General features: G+C 43.0%; 1 pseudogene; it reads right to left on the bottom strand.

Annotated features, from left to right (window-relative positions):
• The window catches only part of LOC119140915, a 59,254-nt pseudogene that overhangs the window by 27,334 nt on the left and 5,590 nt on the right, over positions 1–26,330 (bottom strand).

Raw genomic sequence — 26,330 nt, 5'->3', positions numbered from 1 at the left:
ATAACGGTTAAGAAAGGGTAAAAAACACCGCACAGCAGCTGTGAGAAAGAAGAGTGAGAAAAAGTGTGAGAGAAACAATTCTGTAGATACCAAGGTCAGTGAAGAAGCAGAGGGAGGAGGTATTCCAAGCATCAGAGCAGAGATTCTTTTTTTTCTTAAGTCAGACTCTTTTTTTTTTTTTTTTTTCCCCCATTAATATGACTGGATGTAATAGTAGGATATTTGTAAATAATGAGAGATTTTAATGTCACATAGTCTTAGAACTTCAGAAAGAACAGTAATTTCATAATTCGACTTCAAGTTTTGCAGTTTATGCTTACAACATCCAGCTCTTCAGAAGTGGAAAGTTCATTAATATCCATATTAATATATTGGTAATTTACAGTTTTACTATAATATACATTGGGGTTGTGCTGATACCTATCATAATTGGCTGACATCTTACTTCAAATATCTGTATCTATGCAACACAGACATTGTGAGTACCTGTCCTATTTTTTGTTTTGTTTAATTTTAGTCACCTCCAAGAGAGGCTAGGTGGCAGAACTGGTGTATTTTCCCCAAATGACAGGCAATATTATCAATCTTTTCTTTGAAAAATACTCCATCGCTGCCAGGTTCTGGATTCTGGACTTAACCTCGACAGCAAATAGCACCTGTATCAAGAATCTCTCCTAAAACTCACTCCTTAAATTATGCTCTAAGTAGGCAAATTCCCTTCTGTAAACAACAGAAGATTTTAGTAGCTAGATTCATTTGCTAGCACACTGAGCATAACTATGACAGAATAAGACATTTCTTAGACTTGTAGATGCAAGGGATGAGTTGCTCGACTAAGTGTCAATAGTATAAACCCTATGCCAGGCTTGGGCAGAATTGTAGAGGAATGAAGGCAGTGGGTTGATTAGCATTGATAACATGCAGCTGTGGCCTTGCCTCGCAGGCAGTGGGTTGATTGACATGGATGATGTGCAGCTGTAGCTCATTCCTGCTAAGTGGTTAAATAGCCCTGAGGATTGTGGGAGAGGAGGTTGGATGGAGGAGGAGTAGTGTGGTCTGGCCTCTGGAGGAAGGAGATACAGCACAGATGGTAGAATTTGACCAATGGTAAAGCTTTGTTGTAGCCTACTTGTTTGTTGGTGCTGCAACACAGCATGTAGTAGGTAACCACCCAATTTGAAAAGAGAGGAGTCAACAACAAAGGATCAACCAAGATTTGGAGGCTAGAGCACATGATGTACAAGGGAAGGGTGACAACTAAGTTAATTCAGTCTTAAGAAGGCAAATGAAGGCATCTCAGTATTGTCTTTAGTTATCTAATAGGAGGCTATAGATACGATGGAGCCAGACTCTTTCTGGAGGTGCACAGGAAAAAAAAAGATAAGGGGTAACTGAAGATATAACGTAGGACATTCCAACATTAAGGAAAAAAAAAAATATGAGGGTGGTCTAACACTGGGAAAGATTACCTAGAGCAGCTGCAAAATCTCCATCCTTGAAAATACTCAAAACTTGACTGGGTGTGGTCCTGAGCATCCTGATCTAACAAAGTTGGTTCTATCTTTGCAGATGTCTCTGCACTAAGCCAATTGAGTGGATGGTTGGACAAGATCACCTGGTGAAGTCCTGTTCAATCTATGATTCTATCTATTTAGAGGAAAGTTTAAGTAATCAATACCTTCTGTTAAATTTTTTTGAAGCACCTTTCCTCTGGAATAGCTCATTCCATAAAAGCAGCATACATACTATAGGATAGGCAATTACCTACTTCATTAGGACACTTCTTGGGCAGCCATGTTGGCTAATGAAAAAAATCAGTTCACTCCTTCAGTTGTGTGAAGACTGCTAGTGTAGCCTGTTTATCATTGCTGCACTGCAGCAGAAGAATATCCCTAACGTGAATCAGCTAGTGTTGAGGACACAACATACGTATTATACATATTTCAGGGATTTTTGGTTAGATCAGTTTTAGCCTGATCACATTGACTGAATGCCCATTAGCAGTTTGGAGCAAATCTTTCAATTTAGTTTCATCAAAAAGGAATGCAATTTACGTGCCCCAAGACCACCAGTTCATGATACAAACTGAAGTGCAGTAAACAGACTTGCTTCTCAAGTGCACTCCTGATCAGAAATAAAATACTAATGTAGATATGCCCAGAAGCTAAGATAGTGCTATTAAAAGTTATTACAACCCGTTATTACAAACCATAGGAGGTGAACAGGCAATTTAATGGAAGCCATGATAGGAAACAGCCATACCCTACTGGCTACATAGCAGAAGTAATTTCTTATGTCCTTAATACATTCATAAACTGTTACCTGAAGTTTTTCACATGATCTTCCACTCCTGAGAGACGAATAGAATGCTGTAGTGCATTCAAATAAATCAAAGCTTGTGTTGAGGATCCCCATTTCACATCTGTGGGATGATTTGAAGTTTCAATATTTTATTTAAAGCAGTTCAACATAAGACTACAGGATCACAAAATGAATGTTGAACACCAAATGGCTAAAAGACCCTACAACTAAATAGGCAATTCTATTTAAAGATTAAATTTCTGTAGAAGATGTCCAATAGATGTTACAGTTTGATATTTTATATTAAAGAAGAAAAAGGAGGAAAAAGATAAGAAAAGGAGAGGAAAACGAGAGGAAAAAGAGAACTGAGTTGCTTCCAACATTTCAAAGACTGTCAACTTCAGAGTTAAAAAAATTAACATTTTGGAAAAAAATAAGATGTTTAGTTATTCTGAATGACAGCAAAGGTAAAGTAACCTTGCAAGGCATTGTCTAAATTAAGTCAAATCCTTTCAATGAATAACTTTTGATGGAATAAAGAGGACAGACTAGATTATGCAGTTCCTTTTAGAATATTATTTTTATGAGGAAATGAAAGCTCTTAGTATCCTCTCTAGTTGTTCCCATATATGTTCCAATTTTGCTAGTTACGATTGATATATTATTTAAGTACTTTATAACCTTCACAACATAGGATTTTGCCTTTTCCTTGTTTTTAACTTCAGGAACACTTTGGCTCAATCCTGCTCCATGTTGCACTTATAATCATATAGTGTTCTTAAAGGGAAGGAAGAAAGTATATAAATTGTTCATAGCTACAGGGATAGTTTATTGAAAAAACCCACAAATGCTACACAAATACATTTCCAATTCAGAAGAGTACAGGAGCATCCCCTTTCATTTCCTGTCAAAACATGCTTTTCTGGTGCCTTCAGCATTGCAACCCAAGCTCTTCTTATACGCACCTTTCTCTCTAACTTTCATTCAAATGCTTATGTCTAAGGGCAAACATTTGAATTGGGTGGATCTTGATATACTCAGAGGAGGAGGAAGAAAACAGCAATGAATATACAGGCATAACTGCATTTCATTACAACTGGAAAGTCTGAAACAGAAGTTTGAACTAGTCATCCAAATAGAATTCTCTCATTTTTCTCTAAATAACATGACCTTTTCCTTCCTCTATCCCCTTCTTCCCCACACCAAAACCAGAAGAAAACCCTATACATACCTGGTTTCTTCTAAGTGACATAGAGTCCAAGGACTATGACGTATGTTAGAAGTGCTACCCATCAATTAATGACAAACATTACAATGCAAAACAGAATAGCTCCAACAAGAGAAATCCACATATTGTAGTATTTGAAAGCAAGATGCCAACCTAGTCACAATAGGATAGGGGAGGGAAGAAAGGAAGAAAATTTAATCACTGTTCCAAGGGAAGGTAAGAGCTGTTCGTTCATCTTCCTTCCTCAGTGCTCTACATCACATTTCATAATAATGCACATCAGTTTAAGTACTGTACAAAATAAGGACTTTGACACATTTACACTTTTAATTTTCCAACACATTTGAAATTAATTTGCATATTTTTTAAATAGAGGAGAAAATTAGAAACATTTCCATATCTAAAAGAGTGTCTCAAGGAGCGTTTGAAGATGCTTGTACCAGTGTATCTGTGGCGTATTGATGCACGGACTCCAAGAGCAGATCGAAGACTCAAAGACACCTTAAAGACACCTCGAAGAAGACACTTTATTAAAATCAAGCTAGCCTTTTATACCTTTACAGCGGGCTGACGTATCAGCCTGTAACTATGCTCAGTAATTTTCCATTCTAGCTCTTTTTTCTATTGCAGACACAGCAACTTAGCAACTCCCTTTATCTACAAGGCCACAAGCTCTGCAGACAACTCCGTATCTTAAAGTTTCTCTTCTTGCTCCCATGGCTTCCTTCCAACAAGCATAACTATGTCTCTCTCCCAAGGTTGGTTTTTGCTCACTGATGCCATCAAGCTAGCTCGAGAAATACCCACATCTCCCCCTTCTTTATATATATATAAAAAAGGCTTGTTTCAATGCTCTGTTATAGTTTGCACACATTTTAACACACATGGAATACAGATCAGAATACATATAAAAATGAATAAGCACCCTACACCTATTTGTAATAAGCTCTTTATCCATGCAGTTAAACCTAATCTACCAAAAAGATTTCAGAAAATGTTAAAACCATCACTTTGTTGTAGTTTCTGTACTCCTCCTTGCAGGTCTTCAATACTTTTGTGAATAGATTCAGAATGATCAGACAGATTCATACAACAAAGTCCATCAAAATCCTGACAACCATGACCTTGCACTAATAATAGAAAAATGTATTGCAGCTCTATTCTTCAGCATAGCATGTCTTATTGAATCAACGTCTAGCAGTAGTCCACTCAGGGCTAATGAAGTTGCATTAGTTTGTTTTGCAAGCCAGCAGCCAAGCTTATTCAAGGTGGTTAGCGCTTGCGCTGTTCCTACTCCTGGAGCAAATATAGATGCTGCTATAATTTCACTAGGGCTCCAAGATTCCATATTATCTTTACAATCAGTTTTAAAGGCATGTATAGTGCATTTGTGGTGGCATAACTTATGAGTTATAATCATGGATGTATTGAGTGTTCACAAAGTTAACCTTCCAATGCTACATGGTCTTCACAAATTAGAAATAATCCTGCAGGCAGTTTAAGTGGACGATTGCTAGACTTTGATATGTTAGGAGAAATATAATTACACCAAGCACTAGCATTTCTATATGCAGGTATGGTAGCATTTAACCATTGAATCGGTTTTATATCATATTTGCCTGTTTAGTTGAAGTATACACAATAATCCATTTTTACAGATCCTAATAAATCCAGTTCCTGTGGTTCAATCCCACCATATGCTAAATATGGAACACAACCATCCCAATTGTTAAACACATCACCAAATCCCTGAATTATGATCTGTTTATCTGAGGGGACGGGCCAATCATCAACAGGTTGGCCAGCCAGACAGGTTGTAAAAGGATTTTCTGGAGAAGCAGTTGACAGGCATAGTGTGTCCTGTCCTGTGCGATTGGACAAGGTTACCCAGATGTTGGTTTTGGGTTGAGGCGGGATCCATATTGATGCAGCTGACATCATGGCACAGATGATGGCAATGACTGAGATAACGATGGCTTGATCCATCAAGCTGGTACCCATCTTGGGCCAGAACCTGTGGAAACACAAGCATACCCTCTACCCCAAGTTAATAACAGAAAAGGACCTTCCCATTGATTTGTTTGTAAATTTTTTACTATAACTTGGGCTTTCTCATTAGAATTTGAAGCATTATGTAAGCCAAAATGACCTTGTATAGGAGGTCCATCCTCCGTCCAATGATTTAAAAAATTCAAAACATAACAGGCTTTAGCTATATGCTCTTGTGGGATTAACCCTAGACTCCCCCTTTTTTGGTTTTGCAACATAGTTTTAAGAGCGCTATGTGTGCGTTCGATAATGGCTTGGCCTGTGGGAGAATGTGGAATGCCTGTAATACGCTGAATTCCCCATTGTTGAAAAAATGTCTGTGTCTTATGCGCTATATAGCCTGGGCCATTATCTGTTTTTATAGCTATTGGAACTCCCAGGGTGGCAAAGGCCATAATAAAATGTCTGCAAGCATCTTTTGCTTTTTCACCTGAGTGTACCGATGCATAAATACAAGATGAAAAAGTGTCGTTAGAGACATGGACATATTTGTACTTGCCAAACTCTGGTACATGAGTAACATCCATCTGTCAAATTTCAAGTAATGAAAGACCTTGAGGATTAGTTCTGATCAACGGTGCAGGCAAAACTTGTTGACAATCAGGACGCCATTGTATAATTTGCCTCGCTTAGTCTTGAGTCAGTTGAAATGTGCGTTGCAGTACTTTTGCATTTTGATGATATAATTCATGAGGTAAATGACCCTGTGCAAAACTGTCAGGTAAGACCTGCATGGTACCTGCAAGCCTATCTGCTTGTGTGTTTCCCTCACTTATGGGGCCGGGTAGGGAGGTATGTGAGCATACATGTTGTATAAAATATGGATGTGCCTGTCGATCCAGGAGCCACTTGAGCTCCCAGAGAAGAGCAAATAAGGCTTTGTGTGAGACTTCCTTCAAAAAGGAGCATTCTAGCCTAGAAACAAGGCCTGCCACGCAGGCAGAATCTGTGATAATGTTTGTTGGGGTGGTCCATAATTTGAAAACACAGACTACTGCAGAGAGTTCTACTACCTGAGGCGATCCTGTGACAATATGTATGTTGCTTTTCCAGTTTCCTTCATCATCTCTCCAAACTATCACTGCTTGGCCTGTCTTGCCAGACCCATCAGTGAATACTGTAGGGGCATCAGCTATTGGTGTGATAGCTAGTTGTGAAGTAGGTAAAAGAGAAAGAGAGTGCAGGGATTGTATAATTTTGTGTCCTGGGAAATGAATACTTATATGTCCTGTAAAATTCGCTAGAGCTCACTGAAAAACAAAAGAATGGTGAGTTAAAAAAGTTAGCTGTTTTGTATCAAGAGGCAAATAGATAATATTAGGTTCAACACCATCTAAAGTTAATAAACGCTCTCTTCCTTTCTGAATTACCATAGCTATCATTTCAATAGCTGTGGTAACTTTTTTTCCAAAATTATGTGGTAAAAATATCCATTCCAGAATAATCAAAGGATATATGTCTTGCGGAACCCACTGTGATAAGAGACCATAGGGTTGAAAAGTTGAATAAAAAATGAAAAGGCTAATAGGTAGGGTGGTCCATTTTTTGCCTATGAGTGACTTGACCTGCTAATTTTACCACCACTTTATCAAGAGCAGTTTTTGCAGAAAGGATAAGTGTTCAAGGAGACATCAAGTCTGGATCTCCTTCCAATAGTTTAAAGAGGGGGTGGAGTTCTTCAGTAGATATCCCTAAGAGAGGACGAGCCCAATTTATGGTTCCTAAACAGTTTCTGTAAATCGTTCAGAGTCCTTATTTCTGTTTGCAAGGTGATACATTGAGGTTGGATGTTTTGTTCTGATATTTTCCATCCTAAATATCACCAAGGTGGTGTTTCTTGTATTTTTTCTTCTGCAATTTTGAGTCCCGCTGTCGAGACTGCTTGGACTACTTGCCGTTTCACTTCTTGGGCTGTCTGTTTTGATTCTGCAGCAATTAAGATCTCATCCGTATACTGGTGCTGCCACTTGTACCGGTGCACAGACTGCTGCAGCTCCGGGGGGGCCATTCAGAGGGGTAATTTGTTATCATAGCGCAACCCCTCGTGGTGCTCCACTTGGGGTTTCCCAGTAAGGTCAAAGACTGGCCATCCCAGTCAAATTTTGATTGACATTGATTGGCATAATGATGCCCTTTACGACAGCACGGACAGATTCCAGATGGACCCCCTTTATTATTTACTTTTGCTTTCAGACACTTCTTTTGTAGGTGGCCGTACTGACTACACGAAAAGCATTGCTGTGACTTAACTGATAGCATTGCAAATGCTTCCACAATCAGAGACAAATCATGCTGTCTAGACCCAATATTCATACAAGCATTCAACATATCATCAGTGCTAGGATTCTTTAAAGATCATAATACTTTCTGTCAGTCAGGGTTGGCATTTTCAATAGCAAGTTGTTTAAAAATATATTCACGTGCTTTCTCATTATCAATATGCTTTTCCAAAGCCTCATTAAGTCTGTCCAAAAATTTCATAAATGGTTCATTTGCTTGTTTAATTCTGACAAAAAGCTGCCTCTGTTTACCTGCTTCAGGGACAGTTTTCAAAGCACGGAACGCCTATTGTTTTACTTGCTGCAAACCTGCCTGGCAAATCCTAGCTTGCGCAGCATTGGTGCTATGATCAGCTTGCCCTAGTAATACATCTACATTAACCGCTCGCAATGGATCACGTGCCCCCAACACTGAGTTTTCAGTAGCTTGGATGCCTGCAAGCTGCCTCGTTTCTGACTCCCACATAGTGTATTGCATGTCCGTCATTATCAAGTGAAACAACGTTTTAAAATCATTAGGGGTAAACACATGAGTATCACAGAGAGACTCTATTAAATGAGTAGTATAAGGAGCCCCAAGCCCATGGTCTGTCACTGTTCTCCTGATATCTTTAATAAAAGCATACGAGAGAGCTTCCCATTGCGGATCTTGATCTGGCACATACACCACAGGGAAAGCACTCAGCACATCTGTATCCCCTGCTTGCTTTGCTTCCCCTTTTACAGCCACCCATTTATCATGAGGGTCTGGAGGATATAATTCAGGCTCTTTTTCTGGATCAGTAAGCTCTGGGTCAAAAGGATTATCCATGTCATCATCGAGAGTATCAGGCGGCAGAGCCGCAAGAGCAGTAGCAGCAGGTTTAGTTTTTGGTCTTACGGCAGCGTCTGCTAAAGAGTGTGGCAGTGAAGGAGCTGAAGAAGCTGTTTCCGCTTCCTTTGATTGTGAGCCAGCATGAGCTTTTAAAGTTTCAAAAATAATTCACCAAGGGCTCAACAAAGTAGCTGCTACCTTATAATTTTTTGTAGCAGTCCCATAGATGGATGCCTATTTTATCCCAAATCTCTGGAGTATAAATGTTAGTGGTATTAACAGATGGGTCAGCTTTTGATGCCCATAGAAGAATGCGTTTTAATTCTTGCTCATCTATTTTCTTCCCATACTTCTTAGGAATGTTAGTAAAAACTTGTAAAACGGTTCTCTGCTCCTTTGTTAAAGCAGTCCCCATACTCAGCCACTTACCTTCATCCTGCGATAGGTAATTGAGCGCACTGGATACTCTTCCTTTCAGCATGTAGTCCTGTAGTTCGGCTTTGCTACACCACCAGATCAACAGCTAGTCAATTTCGGGCCTCGCGTTGGGCACCATTCGTGGTGTATTGATGCACGGACTCCGAGAGCGGATCGAAGACTCAAAGATACCTTGAAGAAGACACTTTATTAAAATCAAGCTAGCCTTTTATACCTTTACAGCGGGCTGACGTATCAGCCTGTAACTATGCTCAGTAATTTTCCATTCTAGCTCTTTTTTCTATTGCAGACACAGCAACTTAGCAACTCCCTTTATCTACAAGGCCACAAGCTCTGCAGACAACTCCGTATCTTAAAGTTTCTCTTCTTGCTCCCATGGCTTCCTTCCAACAAGCATAACTATGTCTCTCTCCCAAGGTCAGTTTTCACTCACTGATGCTGTCGAGCTAGCTCGAGAAATGCCCACATATATCTATTAAAACAGGCTACTAGAACCTTTGGCAATAACTTGCATTACACAGTTGATTTTTTTTTTTGAAGGTAGTATAACAGGAATTATCAAGTGTCTTTATCACATACTAACTGGTTCTAGGTGTGTGTTTTTAGCATTTACACATGACTAGGTATTTTTACACTAAAAGAAAAAGGACAGATGTATCCTAGCAGAATGCAAATATGTCGAAGTACTGATCTGCCACCATTTTACGCCCTTATTTGTCACAAGTTTATCCAAGATCAGGTAAATACACAGCCCCAAGACACCACCACCCCCAAAACACACAAGGTTAACAACTGTATTAGACATATACACCTGTTATGTAGACATTGAGTTATGCAAATGCTATGAAAAAAATAATGTTATTTACCAGTTCAGTAGATGAGAACCTTTTAGTGACATTATTTCATCATGAACCAATAGAGGACTGAGCATAAGTTCCATTGGTTCTACAAGTATTGTCATTTGACTTCTTCCTTTATTCTAACTAGTCTCCCACACCAAACAAAGGCTATAAAAATATGGCAATACTACCTTGCAATTCCAGTTTCTTCTGCACTGGAAGGCTAAATATATTGAGATAAATCCAAAGAAGAGAAAAGGGTGGGTCTTGAACTCCAGATACTGAATTAGCAAGAAAGCATTCTTCAAGTGATAGTCCTTAAAGAAACGTAAATACAGAAAGGAGATACAACAGTGGCAGATGTCATCAGAGATCCATTTGAGAGTTTCTGAATAAATACTGAATTATCTTGTGTTCTCTTAGCAATGATGGCCAAAATCAGTAGCTCTCAAGCTTTACTAGGCATGGATCACTTAGTCCTCAAAATTTCAGAAAACCCAAGCTAACAGAAACATATTAAGCTTGTAATTCAGATGCACCATGAAAGTAAAATAGATGTTTAATAACTAAACTAAACGAGACATTTAACTTACTACCTTATAAGATGTATTTCTGCATCTAGAAATTGCAAATTAAACTTTCACCCAAAAAAACTACATGGTTTTCCATGCTATCAACTGTTTTGAAGTGCTACACGCTTTCTCAAAATAATTCATTCAGGAGATTTCTTTCCTTGTGTGGCTTGATCAAAAGGTGCAGCAATGTACTGAGTTCTGAAGAACCTCAGAAGCAGTGGACAGAGCATTAATATATATGCAGTATGTCTCTAGCTGAAACCTCATTTCTCAAACAGCACAGAACAAGAGACTAATAAGATTAAGAGACAATCAAGTATGGCAAATGGTAACAGCAGACAAAGCTAGTGTGAGCAATTTGACTAACACTATCCATTTTTATTTTAAATGAAGAGTTGAATCAACAGTACTAATGTTAGTGTACTGTTATAGACCACTACCCTATGGCAACAGTGATGAGTACTCCCTCTTCAGTGAGAGATGAAAGAGCTCGATGCTCTCCTTTCCTTGAAGCAGTATGGTACAAAGTATTTGGTTTTGTACTCCCACCATCACAAAGAACAGTGATCAAATTGCAGAATGTGCCGTGTTAGTCTACAAATTGCTATGATTAAATGCAGTATTGCTACAGTTCAGATTTATTCTAATTCTAGATAGAGCTATATCTAGAAGACAGGAGAAGAGAGTCCTAGAACTAAACAGATTTAGAATGTGGGCTTAAAATCAAACTGAGCATTAAACCTCAAGGACGTTGTTATCAACTCATGAGATGGAATAGTATGCTTCATAAGGACAAAAGGATATTGGATTTATTATAATTTAAAATTAACCAATTAATATGAATCCAAGAGCAATTAAGAATGTTAGAAGATATCCTCTCAGTGGTTCATTGTTCTTCCCATATCCTTTAGCAAACATCAGAAATCCTGGATAAATGCTGTCCTTGCACAAAGCCTAAGAAAAAAAAAAAGATTCAAAAGTTAATATGCATTTTGTTCAAAAATGTATCCTTATTAATGCTTACTAATGTGGTCTTTCACTACATACATTATCTTCCAAAAAGAAGAAGGTTTATAGCCAACGTGTTCTATTTGTAATTGTCTTTGCATTTTGCATTTCTTACATTCTTCAGTAATTTCTACCTATAAGGACAAGCTTTGCTTTTTTGCAAGTGGTTGACTATTGTACTTTACTGGCATCTTACAATAACAAAGAATCTTTAGAGACAAAACAGTGTTTCCTGAGAAATTGGAAAGTTTGTGCAATGTAAAATTAATTCTCTGCTTCAACACTTGCATTTATATTCTGCAACAAAACCCTTTCCATGTTTGACTCCTTACTGAACTTTCGGGGAAAAAGATTGTTAGAGGATACTAAAGTTTTACTGAATGAAAGAGAAGTCGTTAAAATTAAATTAAAGGGTTAAAAAGAAGGTAAACCAAAATACTTTCAGGAACACCATCAAAATCAATGTAAAGTGACTTATACTGGTACAGTTATATTGAGTTATTTTCATAACGTGTTATCTGAGGCTTAAGATTCAACAGCTACAAGTTTTACTTAATGCTGTTTTCTTCTATGTTTACTTCTAGAAAGGAACTAATTGGATATCTAATCTTTGCATGTGTTCCATTGACACAAAATTTAAACATTTCTTAGTGCTGAGAGAAAACAATTATGAGAATATCTAGAGTCTATGTTTTCCTTGCTCTTCAGAGTAGAAACAAGGACAGCAGCAGAGATGGACTACTATGTAGAAATGTCCCAGGACATATGGCCAATAGGACAAAAGTAACCATCATTTCAGCTAATTCGATCCTTGGTCTCTGTTCTAACAAAAGCCATCTAAAGGAGTTTGTAGACTCCTGCAACATTAGTTATGCCACAGCTTACCTCTAACAAACTAACTGAAAACGCAAGATTTGGGATGAACTATATTCTAACTATATTTAAGAACAGTAGCAAGCTATATACCAGAGTTGTCTTCCAAAATTCTGATTCATAACTTAATTATTCTTTAAAAGATTATGATTTTGCTTCCATACTTACTTGGAAAAATCTTAGGTGCACTCACAAGAGATGCTAATGCAGAAGAAAGGGTGGCTGAAAAAATACCTGCAGAAATCAGTGGTGCAAATCCTGATACCATGCTCATCACCTGAAAGCAAGGCATAATTTTTTTTAAAAGCACATGACAAAGTATACTATACAGATAGATGTCAACATTAACTACACAAACAGAAAAATATAATACTGTGTACCCTCCAGTTAAAAGCTTTTTGAATATCATGCATTCATTTTAATGCCTCTTCCAGTACAGGAACAAAGGGGCAAATCAGGTGAGATAAGCATATCCTAGTTTCAGAACAAGAGAAGGCAACTTTTCACACAATACATAGCCCAACCATGTAATTCTCCAGTCACATGAATCTATGGCATTAGTGTCCATAGACTCATAAAAAGATTGGAAAAGAAGTTAATGGAAGAAAAATGCATTGGAAGCTGTTACATATTTTGACTAACTTAGCACTGAATAACATGGTCTCAGGAAACCCAAGTGACAAAAACACTGAAGTCAGGGAACATCTTGGGAAAGTTTGTCTTGTCTGTGTATCTGCTTCTCAACATTTCTATCACTAGAAACTAAATTTGTTTGCCATTCAAAATCACAAGGACAGGATAAGTTTGCTTCCTATGCCCCCAAGGTCATGTCCTAGGATGTCTTTGTAACTCCGGTGAGTGAAATATAATATGCAACTTTTGGTAGACTAGATGACTAACAAAGTGACAAATGCTCAGTAGGCTTAGTGTAATGGAACAATGTTGATAAGACAAAAACACCAAAAAAACGAAAGCAGCTTCTGTCTGAAGACCTTATTCTACCATTATACTGCTCTGCTCCCTTGCCGTAGCTGCATCCAGTTTTGCATGTGTCAAGTGAATTAAGATACAGAACTTTGTATTTAGAGAACAGTTACGGTTCAATACTCAGATTAATTTTCTTTATGAAAAAAAAATCCCAACACCTAGGTGTAAGAGTCAGTCTAAAGAGAACAATATTGTCTCAACATTGCCAACAGAGACCTGGAGATGGAATGTGGTCCTCATGGACACCAAGACACAAAGACCCTGGGAAAGAGAACTGCATGGTACGAGGAGTACTATGCCGCTCCCTGCAACCTGGGACTGAAAGGAACAACTGCACCCTGGGAAGGAGAACTGCACGGTACGAGGAGTACTATGCTGTTCCTTGCCACCTGGGACTGAAAGGAACAACTACAATAAGGCCGCATAACAGCTGTCCAGAAGATGGATCACGATCGTGGTCATAACAACGAACCAGAAAACATAAACTTCAGGTGAACTTTCTTCATTATAATATCATTATAATACAAAAACACACCTCCTGGTCTGAAGCTACCCGCCTCTGAGGCAAACTACGCCTCGGGCACTCCTCTTTGGACACGCATGATAACCTGGCTCAAGAAGGCGGAGGCTAGCAACAATCCATGGACCAGAGGAGGAGCAACGTGTGTTGCTTGTCATAAAAAGATGGCTTCTTAGTAACTGAACTTTGGAGATCTTCCCCACCAAGGATCATGACGATCAGAAGGACCGGCGGGACGCTGCCTCGACCTGGGACCATAGGGATGCCTTGGACCCGTGGTGGTAGCTATAATCCTCTTTCCTTTTCTTTTTACTTTACCTTTCCTTTACTTTCTGTCTTTCTACCTATCACAAGCCGCTTTACGGGCAAACAATAAAATTGTGCTGTTTAACTGAAGCATAACCCCTTGGCGTGGTCGCCTTGATTTTTGCGCTTCGAGATCATAGTTAACGAACCATCATGAGTCCACTGAGTGGACCGTGACACTAGGCTGTTTGAAGACAGCCAGTATTAACTAATTTGCTAACAACTTGAAAATCTGATGATTTCAGTCAGTGGACCAATCCCAGCATGATGCCTGGCCTTTAAGTGGAATATAAGCCACTATCCATCATATTTGAGACTTCGTGGCAGTCCAGTGAAGTTCCCACTGACTGGAAAAGGGGAAACATAACCCCCATTTTTTAATACGGAAATAAGGAAGACTCAGGGAACTACAGGCCAGTCAGTCTTACCTCTGTGCCCAGCAAGATCATGGAGCAGATCCTCCTGGAAACTTCGCTAAGGCACACAGGAAAAATTTCTTCACCAAAGGGATGGTCAAGCATTGGAACCGGGTGTCCAGGGAGGTGGTGGAATCACCATCCCTGGAAGCATTCAGAAAATGTGTACGTGGTGGTTAGAGGCATGGTTTACTGGTGGACTGGGCAGTCCTGGGTTAATGGTTGGACTTGATGATCTTAAAGGTCTTTTCCAACCTAAATGATTCTATGATTCTATGAAAAATAAGGAGGTAATTGGTGACAGCCAACATGGCTTCACTAAGGGTAAATCATGCCTGACAAATTTGGTGGCCTTCTATGACAAGGTTACAGTGAAGGTGGATGAGGGAAAAGCAACTGACGTCATCTACCTGGACTTGTGAAAAGCATTTAACACTGTCCCACACAACATCCTTGTCTCTCCAGTGGAGAGACATGGATTTGACAGATGGACCACTCAGTGGATATTGGCTGTATGGTTGCACTCGAAGAGTTGTAGTCGATGGCTCAATGTCCATGAGGAGACCAGTGACGAGTGGCATTCCTCAGGGGTGTGTACTGGGATCAGTACTGTTCAACATCTTTGTCAGCGACATGGACAGTGGGTTTGAGTGCACCCTCAGCAAGTTTGCTGATGACAGCAACCTGTGTGGTGTGGTTGACACACCGGAGGGAAGGGATGACATCCAGAGGGACCTTGACAGGCTTGAGAGGTGGGCCCATGCAAACCTCAAACCTCATAAAGTTCAACAAGGCCAAGTACAAGGTTCTGAATGTGGTCTGGGGCAATCCCAAGCACAAGCACAGGCTGGGTTGGAGAATGGATTGAGAGCAGCCCTGAGGATAAAGACTTGGGGGTGTTGGTGGATGAGAAGCTCAACATGACCCAGTAATGTGTGCTTGTAGCCCAGAAAGACAACCGCATCCTGGGCTGCATCAAAAGAAACATGGCCAGCAGGTCAAGGGATGTGATACTTCCCCTCTGCTCTGCTCTCATGAGACCCCACCTGGAGTACTGCATTCAGCTCTGGAACTCTCAACATAAGAAGTACATGGACCTGTTGAGTGAGTCCAGAGGAGGGCCACAAAGATGATCAGAGGGCTGGAGCACCTCTTCTATGAAGACAGGCTGAGACAGTTGGGGTTGTTCAGCTTGGAGAAGAGAAGGCTCCAGGGAGACCTTATTGCGTCCTTCCAGTACCTAAAGGGGGCTTATGGGAAAGGTGGAGAGGGGCTTTTTACAAGGGCATGTAGTGATAGAACAAGGGGGAATGGCTTTAAACTGAAAGAGGGGAGATTTAGATTAGATATTAAGAAGAAATTCTTCACTATGAGTGTGGTGAAACACTGGCACAGGTTGCCCAGAGAGTTGTGGATGCCCCATCATTGGAAGTGTTCAAGGCCAGGTTGGATGGGGCTTTGAGGAACCTGGTTTAGTGGAAGGTGTCCCTGCCCATGGTGCTGGGGGGGGGTGGAACTAGATGATCTTTAAGGTCCCTTCCAACCCAAACCATTCTGATTCTATAATAAGTGTCAGAATGACGTTCTGCATCATTTGCACTGAATATATACCTCTTTCATCCTAGCAACTTCTAGAATAGCAGAATGGGGACTGGAGGAAAGGGAGAATAAGAATGCAGAATTGTTTAGTTTTTAAGTTACTGCCACTTGAAATTGTAAAATCCAGCTGTTCCAAGCAATCTTATTAAGTAGGGCATGCTCCCAGAAACAATATACAAGTGGCTGAGGAAATTATATTCATATTCCTAGGGCTGAACTAATGACAAAATTTGGCATTTTTTTATAGATCAGACAGTCAAAGACTGCTGGGCCTCTCACATAGGAAATTGAATTTCTAGGTTACATTATGTTTCACTGGTCAATTCAAAGCATTCCTTGGATAAAAAAAAATGAAAGATCTGTGGATGCATAAGAGGAGAGTGATGAAGTAGCTGTTATAGTCAGTAGGTTAAGTAATGAAGTACAGGATTTCCTGAAGTATATTTTAATTTCACCAAAAAAATGTTATGGTAGGACAGGCATTTATTCATACAACTCAGACATACTCATTAGTTAAAAATACCATGAATGTTTTCATACTACTAACACTTCATTAACCTTTCCCATTGTATTATCTCAGTATCTTTCATACTCGGTTACACAAGATTAAACTATTCTTTCTATGTCCAGGATTAAGGTAGATTTACACTCTACAGAAAGTGTTACAGCTGTAAATGCCAGGCTCAATTTTATATATTTCTGGAAGAGAAATTAAGAGTATAAATGCTCTACTGGCAAATGTTTCAGAAAAGAGCTGGTTTAAGAACATAATAAACAAACACAGAAAAATCTTAGTAGATGCAGCATGAAAATTGTGTTTCCTGTGAAAATGGCTTGATCAAGAAGGACTTCTTATGGACAGAATGTTTAGAAATCTGTTCCCTCGCTTTTCTTTCCATCCAGTTTAAAAGTGATATTTCAAGGCCCATACTATACAACATTTGTATTGACTCCTTGCAATTTAGTCCTTATAATCTACTCAGATGTTACATTCTCTTTCCAGGTTCTGTTCATTGCTTCATTTATTTATACTATTCATTTTTTAATGTTAAATCTGGTTTTATAAATTTTAGAAAAATCTAAGATGTATGCAGACAGCACTTGTTCATTATACAAGCTAGTAAGTTACAACTCAAGTTACCACTGTAAAAGACATTAGGAAGCTTCTTCCAAAGTTGTGGGGGGAGACAAGACGCAGCAAGCCAGACAGATAGATGGCTAGCCAGAGACAGAGAAACACATAGACACACAGGCAGAGGCAGAGATGGAGGCTGACAGAGGCAGGAAAACAGATAAACACACGAGGGGACACACCCTCAATGACACCTGACCACACAGACACAGAGGGAGAGAGAGAGACCCAGACAGAGAGAGACACACACACACAGAGGCATCCACCCACAAACACACAGAGACACCACCAGAAAAACATCCTCCAGAGAAACACCCATGCAGAGAAACCAACAGCAACAGAGATACTGACAGCCATACCCAGACACACATGCACACATACAGAAACACTGAGAGACACCCACACACACACAGAGCCAGATAGACACCCACAAAGACAGTGACACACACACAGAGACATAAAAACGCACAGCCAGAGACAAACTGAGAGAGACACACACACACATACAGAGCTGGAGAGAAACACCACCAAAGACAGACACACAGCCAGAGAGGCATTGCCAGAGAGAGGTATGCACACACACACAGCCAGAGAGACACCAACAACTACCCATGCACAGCCAGATAGAGAGGCACCACCAGAGACACACAGCACCAGACCATGATCTCCAGAGCACGACACCTGGAGACAAACACATACCTGGAGACACACACACACAGAGCATGACACCCATAGAGAGAGGAATCCACAGACACACCCACAAACGCACCAACAGAGAGCAATGCGCTCCACAGAGACACCCAGAGAGAGGGACAGACACCCACAGAAAGAATCATAGAACAGCTCAGGTGGGAAGGGACCTTGAAAGAACATCTGGTCCAACCTTTCGTGGAAAAGGCAGCCTAGATGAGATTATCTAGCGCTCTGTCCAACTGCATTTTGAAAACCTCTATAGAATGATGGGGACTTCACCACATCCCTGGGGAGTTTGTTCCAGTGATTGATTGCTCGGAAACAGTGTTGAATGCTTTGCTGAAGTCCAGTCTGTGACTGACCAAAAAACCCCTACAATTGAAGAAGGCTTGAAAGAGATGGGCAAGGGTGATGAGCCCATGAAGCTCAGGCAATAATGTAGGGTGTGACTGACCACAGCTGTTGCAATGAAAGCTGGCTTTATATCAACACAAAGGGGACCAGAGGGTGGCCTATTTTTAGATAAACAGCTATCCACAGTTGGGTGGATCAACTGGTAGTGTAAATGTTTCTCCCTGAGTTCATTAAAAGAGTGTGAATGTCTCCCTGAGTTAGCCAGACCAGCATGGGGTGAGTGAATACCTGTCTCAGTCCAACATAGATGTATTGAGCTTAGGTAGCAAGGTGGTTGTGTTGTGGTGTTGGTTTTGGTTGTTTTTTGGGGGGGAGGGGGGGCTTCTGTGAGAAGCTGCTAGGAGCTCCCCTTATGTCTGATAGAACCAATGACAGCGAGACCACTGTGAGGCAGGCTGCCCCGCCTGCAGCCCAGGGAGATGAATGGTGGGGCAGATACCCTGAAGCCCTTGGAGGACCTCACATCGGAGCAGGTGGATGCCCAAAGGAGACTGTGATCCCATGGGAAGCCTGCACTGGAGCAGGCTCCTGGCAGGACCTGTGGCCCCATGAAGAGAGGAGCCCACACTGGAGCAGGTTTTCTGGCAGGCCTTGTGACCCTGCGGGGGACCCACATTGGAGCAGTCTGTTCCTGAAGGACTGCACCCCATGGAAGGGACCCACGCTGGAGCAGTTCATGAAGAACCACAGCCCATGAGAAGGATTCACGTTGAAGAAGTTCATGGAGGACTGTCTCCTGTGGAGGGACCCCATGCTGGAGCAGGGGAAAAGTGTGAGGAGTCCTCCCCCTGAGAAGAAACGAGCGGCAGAGACAATGTGATGAACTGACTGCAGCCCCCATTGCCCCATTCCCCATCCCCCTGCACCACTCAGGGGGAGGAAGTAGAGAAAATCAGGAGTAAAGTTAAGAAGGGAGTGATGGGGGAAAGTTTTTTTAAGATATGATTTTATTTCTAATTATCCTACTCTGATTTTATTGAGAATAAATTAATTTACCCAAGTTGAGTCTGTTTTGCCTGTGACAGTAATTGGTGAATGATCTCTCCCTGTCCTTATCTTGACCCACAAGCCTTTAGTTATATTTTCTTTCCCCTGTCCAGCTGAGGAGAGGAGTGATAGAGTGGCTTGGTGGGCACCTGGTGTCCAGCCAGGGTCAACCCACCACAAGGGGAATGCCCAAAATATATAAGGGGAGGCAGAGAAGGGGCATACCCAGGAAAAGAGTCCCAGGAAAGCAGGAGTGAGGTCCAGGAAAGGAGGAGGGTAAGGTACATGAAAAGAGGGTGAGACAAAGGGGAAACCCAGAAAAGGAGGCCAAGGTGGGGAAGAGGAGGGTGAGGTGAGGCCCAGGAAAGAAGGGTGATGCAGGAAAGAGGAAGGTAAGGCAAAACCCAGGAAAGGAGGATGAGGAGGGGAACAGGAGGATGAGAAGAGGAAAATGAGGGAAAGTACTAAGAAAGGAGGAAAAACCAAATGAGAGGAAGATGAGATGAGGCAGAGGAAGGTGAAGCTCAGGAAAGGAGAATGAGTGAGGCAGAGGAGAGGGTGAGGAGAGGCCTAAGAAAGGAGTGAGGCAAGGCCCAGGAAAGGAAGGTGATGCCAAGGAGAGGCAAGGCTCAAGGAAAGGATGATGACGTGAGGTAGAGGCAAGAGCCAAGGACCTGTGAGCAGGGTGAGATGAGGCCCAAGGAGCTGGGAGCAAGGCACCAGGGGTGAGGCCCAAAGGATGTGGGGTAAGGGCCAAGGAGCCAGGGACAGGGTAAGGTGAAAAAAAGGCAAGGATCCAGGGGAGGAGTGAAATGAAAGCAAAGGAACCCGGGGAAAGGCAAGAGCAAGGCAAGGGCCTATGAGCTGGTGGCTAGGGGAGGGCTAAGGAGAAGCCCAAGGAGAGGAGGGTAAGGCAACAGCCAAGGTGCCAGAGACAAGGAGCTGGGACAGAGCGAGCTGAGGCCCAAGGAGCTTAGGGTGTGCTGGTGGTGAGACAAGGTCTGAGGACCTTAGGGCATGCTAGCAAGGCCAAAACAGCCGGAGGCAAGGAGCTGGGGGAGATGAAGCCAAAGAAGCCGGGGCTGAGGCACGGCTCAAAGAGTGCAAGGCAAGAGTGAAGGAACTGAATAAAAGGTGAGGATGAGGTGAGGGCCAAGGAGACTGGGGCAAGGCCCAAGCTAGGCAAGAGCCAAGGAAAGGTGGAAGAGGGTGAGGTTGTCACCGAAATCAGGAATCAAACCTCTTAACACCAACGTAGTATTAAGAAGCAGGCACTCCTTTACTGCAGCGCTGGGTGCTCGGTGGCATCTCCACAAATCAAGCACTGTAAAGCATTGATAATTTTCTCTTAATGCAGTTAAGAGTGTATATGGGCTTGCAACAATAGGATGTATATCTTTAACCAATTGGTTCATAGCTCTTAAATCCTGAACTAGTCTGTATTCACCTGAAGGTTTCTTTACTGGCAAGACTGGAGTATTATATTCTGATTCACATTCTTCAAGAATCCCATATTTTAGAAACTTATCAATTAACTTCTTAATTCCTTGCCTCACTTCCGGCTTGATTGGGTATTGTTTAATTCTTACCGTTTTTGCCTGTTCCTTTAATTCTATCGTTACAGGCTGTGCTGCCTCAGACTTGCCAGGTATGTCTGTGTTCCAGACTATTGGCATGACAGCCTCATCCACTTCTTGGGGTATCTGCATTTCTTTCACCTTCTCTTCTATCATTAGCATTTCTCCTGGTTTTGATTCTGGGATTTTTAAGAAAACTTCTCCTTCCTCAAAAACTATTTGTGTATTTAACTTAGATAGTAAATCCCGCCCTAACAAAGGTATTGGACAATCTGGTATGTATAAAAATTCATGTGTAATTATTTTATATCCAAATTTTAAATCCAAGGGTTGTAGGAATGGCCTGTTTTCCTCTTTCCCTGTTGCTCCAACTATTTTTGCAGTTTTATTTCCCGGTTTCCCTTTACAAACATTTAACACAGAATACGTTGCTCCAGTATCAACCAGAAATTTGACTCCTTCATTTCCCAGTTTAAAATCCTCTTTATATCTGGCACTGATTGTCCCATAAATATAATGTCATTATTAGATTATTCTGACTGATCAATTTACATTCCTTTTGCCAAATCGTTTGTTGCCTCGGATAAAAGAACAAATCCACATATGGGACTTCATTCCATTTCCCTTCTCTCCTACAAAACAGCATCAATTGCAATATAGTATTATAACTTAGTGTTCCATTAGTTGGCCACTTTACCTGATCTTCTAAAATGTGCAATGGCCACCAATTATTACAATATTCTATCATTTGATTTTTTCATAAATCTTCATGGGGTGAATACCCCAGTGTGTTAACAAACATCCTAACGGTGAGTGTTGGGGCTCTTGCTGTATTGAATGATTATACTGAACTCTGAAGGAAGTGGAAAAATACTGAAGAGATAAGACGAGGTTACGACCAGAACAGTGGAATGAAGAAAGAGGAGCAAATTGCAGATGTTGGCACAAAACCAAGGCCAACGGGACGTGATAAGAGGAGCTGGGAAACCGCAGAAAGGAGCCTACATGCCAGAACAAGCAGAAACAGAAATCTTCCCAGTAAACAATTGTTAACCAATCATATTATTATACGCTTGTAAAATAGCCAATCACGTTATTGCACGCTTATAGAATGCCTTATAAAAGTCTATCTGGTTTGTACAATAAACGGATCAGATCTTGAACTCTGTGAGTATTTGAATCTGACTCCCGCTCGCCCGAAATGCCCGCAGCAGGCGAGGTTTTCGGTATCTTTTCATCCAGTGTTAAATTCCCCACACTTTTACTCTTAAATAATTTTATAAGTCTTGTTGCCATGTTACCAGGGTTTTTTTTCTTCTTTTTCTCTTTTTTTTTTTTTCTTTTAGTTATTACCTTATATAACGATCAAATCAAACACTTCGTCCTTCTCTGACCAAGCCCCTCGTGGGATGTTGGGACAGTGTATGGGGACTCCACACTCACTTCGTGCACATCTCAATCACCCACTCACACACTCAACAGAACATCAACAGAACAGATAACATTCAAATTTTCCAAGTTTCAGCAGTTACCCACTTGTAACTTAGATGTAAACTTTAAAATCAATATATGTGCATATTACAACCAAATGTCTAACCTAAAAATTAGGCAGACGATAATTCACATATATATTGTTCAACCAAATGTGTACACAACCAAAAAAATTGTCCAACCCAGCAATAGCTTTCGATTATGACTTATGGGCAAACCAAACAAATGTCTAACCTGATAACTGCTTTTGCTTATGCCGAGCAGACCAACCAAATCTGGAACCCTTGAGCCCCAACCCTGCGCAGCTTTCGCTGCACCTTATGGGCAGGCTATACAACCAAACAATTATTATTTTTTTTTTAAGGAAGTGCCTTACCTCATTCCAGGGAATGTTGTGAGGAGCTTTATGGGTCGAGGGTGATGGTTCTCCACGAGAAATCCTCGGTGCTGGCCGGAGCTCGATCAGCACTCAGTCCCCTCCAATCTCACTCACAAGGTCCCATCTGGGTCGCCAAAGCTGTCACCAAAATCGGGAATCAAACCTCTTAACACCAACGTAGTATTAAGAAGCAGGCACTCCTTTATTGCAGCGCTGGGTGCTCGGTGGCATCGCCACAAATCAAGCACACCTGTGTAGATTTTACCATTACATTTATACACAAAATTACAAGTTTGTACACTCCCAGTTACAATGATTGGTTAGAAATTTGCATAGAATTGTAATATTTGCTGTGTCATCCTTTTCTGTTACTACGCTTGCGCAGGGGAAGGGTCTTCACCTGGGCAAGGGGTCTTCTTGACCTGTGGGCGTGATTTTTAGTATTATAATGAAGGTAGTTCACTTCAGGACACCTTAAAAGTAAGTTTTGTTGCCAAGTTGGACGGCTGGATATCGGCCTTGCCAAGCTGTCCAATAACTCATCCTATACACAATAGAACCAGGGTGCTCTGGTTATGGTCTAGAGAGTAAAGACTAAGGGTATTATGGTCTATAGCATAGGGACTTCAAGTAACAGTCTCGGATAACAAGCAGCACAGTGATTCATACGTCATTGGTTAATAAGTGTTAACATAATTCTATCATGAAGGTTAATTCCTTAGAATCAAAATGTTCTTATAACTAACTGTTACATAAACACAAAATATAGAAAGGTTCAGTAAAATCTTAAGATAATCTGCAACAAGGTGAGTCCCAAGGAAGCAGGGCAATGGCAAGGCCCAAAGAGGTCAGGACAAGGGGCAAGGAGCCAGGTATGGGGTGAGGGTGAGGCAAGAGCCAAGGACACAGGGGTGGCGAGAGGTGGGAGCAGGGAAAGAACAAGGCACGAGGTGACAGACAGGCCAGGGTGAGCCTCAGCCCAAGGTTGGCGAGGCAATGGGGAGCCGAGCCTCTACCTGAAGGTGCTCAGGTTAGGGCAACACAAGTGCAAGCCTCAGCCTGAGGGCAGCGAGGTGAGGGTGAAGCAAGGAAAAGCAATAGGAGCAAGGTGAGGGCAAGCCTTGGGTCAAAGGCAGCAGGGAAAGGACAAGCCTCAGCATAAAGGCAAGCCTTGGCCCAAGGGCAGCAAGGCGAGGGCGAGGTGAGGGCAAGCCTCTGCCCAAAGGCAGGAAGCTGAGTGTGAGGAATGGGTAAGGTGAGGGCAAGAGCAAAGCGAGGGTGAGGTTAGGGCAAGACAGCCTGAGGGCAGCAAGGCAAGGGAGAGGCGAGAAAAGGTGATATGAGAAAAGGTGATATTGGCGAGGTGATTGCAATCCTCAGCCCAAGGGTAGTGAGGCCAGGGTGAGCCTTGGCTGGAGGGTGGTGAGGTGAGGGCGAGCCTTGGCCTGAGGGTGGCAGGGCCAGGGCAAGCCTGGTGTGATGGCAAGCCTCAGCCCAAGGGCAGCGAGGCAACAGTGAGGCAAGGACAAGCCTCGGCCCAAGGGCAGCAAGGCAAGGGCGAAGCAAGGAAAGGCAATAGCAGCGAGGCGAGGGCAAGACGAGGGCAAGGCAAGGGCGAGGTGAGGTTGAGCCTCGGCCTGAGGGTGGTGAACTGCACGCAAGCTTCATGCTGAGGGCGACGAGGGCAAGGTAAGGTTGAGCCTCAGTCTGAGGGTGCTGAGGTGAGGGTGACATGAGGGTGAGCTTTGGCCCGAGGGAGGCAAGGCGAGGGTGAGGTCAGGGCAAGCCTCGGCCTGAGGCTGGCAAGGTGAGGGCAAGGCAAGAGCGATGTGAGGCCAGAGGCTGGCAATGCAACACCAGAGGCTGGAGAGGTGAGGGCACTGAAAGTGAGGCACAGGTGAATCTTGGCATGAGGACAGCAAGACAAGAATGAGGTGAGGGTGAGGCGAAGGTGAAGCAAGGGCAAGCCTCAGCCTGAGGGCAATGAGGTGAGGGCAAGGCAAGGACGAGCCTCAGCCAGAGGGTGTCAAAGGAAGGGCGAGGCAACAGTGAGCCTTGGTCCAAGAGCCGTGAGGTGAGGGTGAGGCATGGGCAAGCTTTGGCCCAAGATGACGCAGCAAGGAGAGGGAGAGGCAAGGAGTTCTGGGTGAGAGAAGGAGAGGGTGAAGCCAGGGCAAGGCAAGAGCGAGCCTTGGCCCAAGTGCAAGGCGAGGGTGATTCTCGACCCAAAGGGCGGCAGGGCAAGGACAAGCACGAGCCTCGGTCAAGGAGAGAGCATTGCCAATGCGAGAGCGAGCCTTGGCCTGAGGGCATCGAGGGCAAGACAAGGGCAAGGTGAGGAAAGGGCAAGGGTGAGCCTTGGCCTGAAGGGTGGCGAGGTGAGGGTGAGTCTTGGCCAGAAGGCAGTGAGGTGAGGGGAAAGCGAGGAGCGAGGCGAGGGTGTCAAGGGCAAGGTGGGGGCAAACCTCGGCCCGAGGGCAGCGAGTTGAGGATGAAGCGAGTTCATGCCTCGGACCAAGGGTGGCGAGGCGAGAGGAGGGCGAGAGCAGGGTGAGCCTCAGCCTGAGGGTGGTGAGGCATGGGCAGTAATGCAAGGGTGAGACCAGGGCTGAAGTAAGGCTCAAGAAGAGAAGGGCAAGGTGAGGCCCAGGCAGAGGAGGATGAGGCCAGGCATGAGGGGTCAGGCGGGCATGGGGAGGCCCAAGGACTGGATGCCAAAGCTAGACAGCAAGGCTCAGAGCCCAAGGGAATGCAAGACAAGTGAGGCAAGGCCTGAGGCCAAAGCAAGGTGGGCGGGGCCAAAGGGGAAATTGGTGAGGTGGCAGGTGAGGTGAGGCCCAAGACAAGGAGGGTAAATTGGGAGGCCAAAGTGAGATGGCCAAGTCCTGAGACCCAAGGAGAGGTGAGATGAGCAAGGCAAGGCCCAAGGGGAGACAGGCAAGGCCAAAGCAAGATGGATGAGGCAAGTCCCATGGCCAAAGCAAGGCGCAAAGGGAGACAGGTGAGGCAGCAGGCAAGGCAAGTCCTGAGGCAAGACAGGCAAGGCAAGGCCTGAGGTGAGACCCAGAGGGAGGCCCAAGGCCAAAGTGAGACAGGCGAGGCCAAAGTGAGGTGAGACAGGCAGGCCAGTGGGCAAGGCAAGGCAAGATGGGCAAGATCTAAGTCGAGGAAGGCAGGGAGAGGCCTGAGGAGCCGGGGGCAAGAGGAAGGCAAGGGCAAGGGCCAAGGAGAGGAGGACGAGCTAAGGGCAGGGCCTGAGGAACCAGGGACATGGTGAGGGCAAGGGCAAGAAGAGGACAAGGCTCAAGGAGAAGGGGTTGCGAGGCTAGGGTTCAGGAGCCAGCCAAAAGGATGAGAAGATGGCAGGGCCCGAGGTGGGGGTGTGGGATGTGAGGCTCAGCAGGAGGTGGATCCAGTCAAGACCC

This window comes from Falco rusticolus, chromosome W (genome assembly GCF_015220075.1).
Source record: "Falco rusticolus isolate bFalRus1 chromosome W, bFalRus1.pri, whole genome shotgun sequence".
Lineage (NCBI taxonomy): Eukaryota > Metazoa > Chordata > Aves > Falconiformes > Falconidae > Falco > Falco rusticolus.
This window is presented reverse-complemented; position numbering and strand designations above follow the sequence as displayed.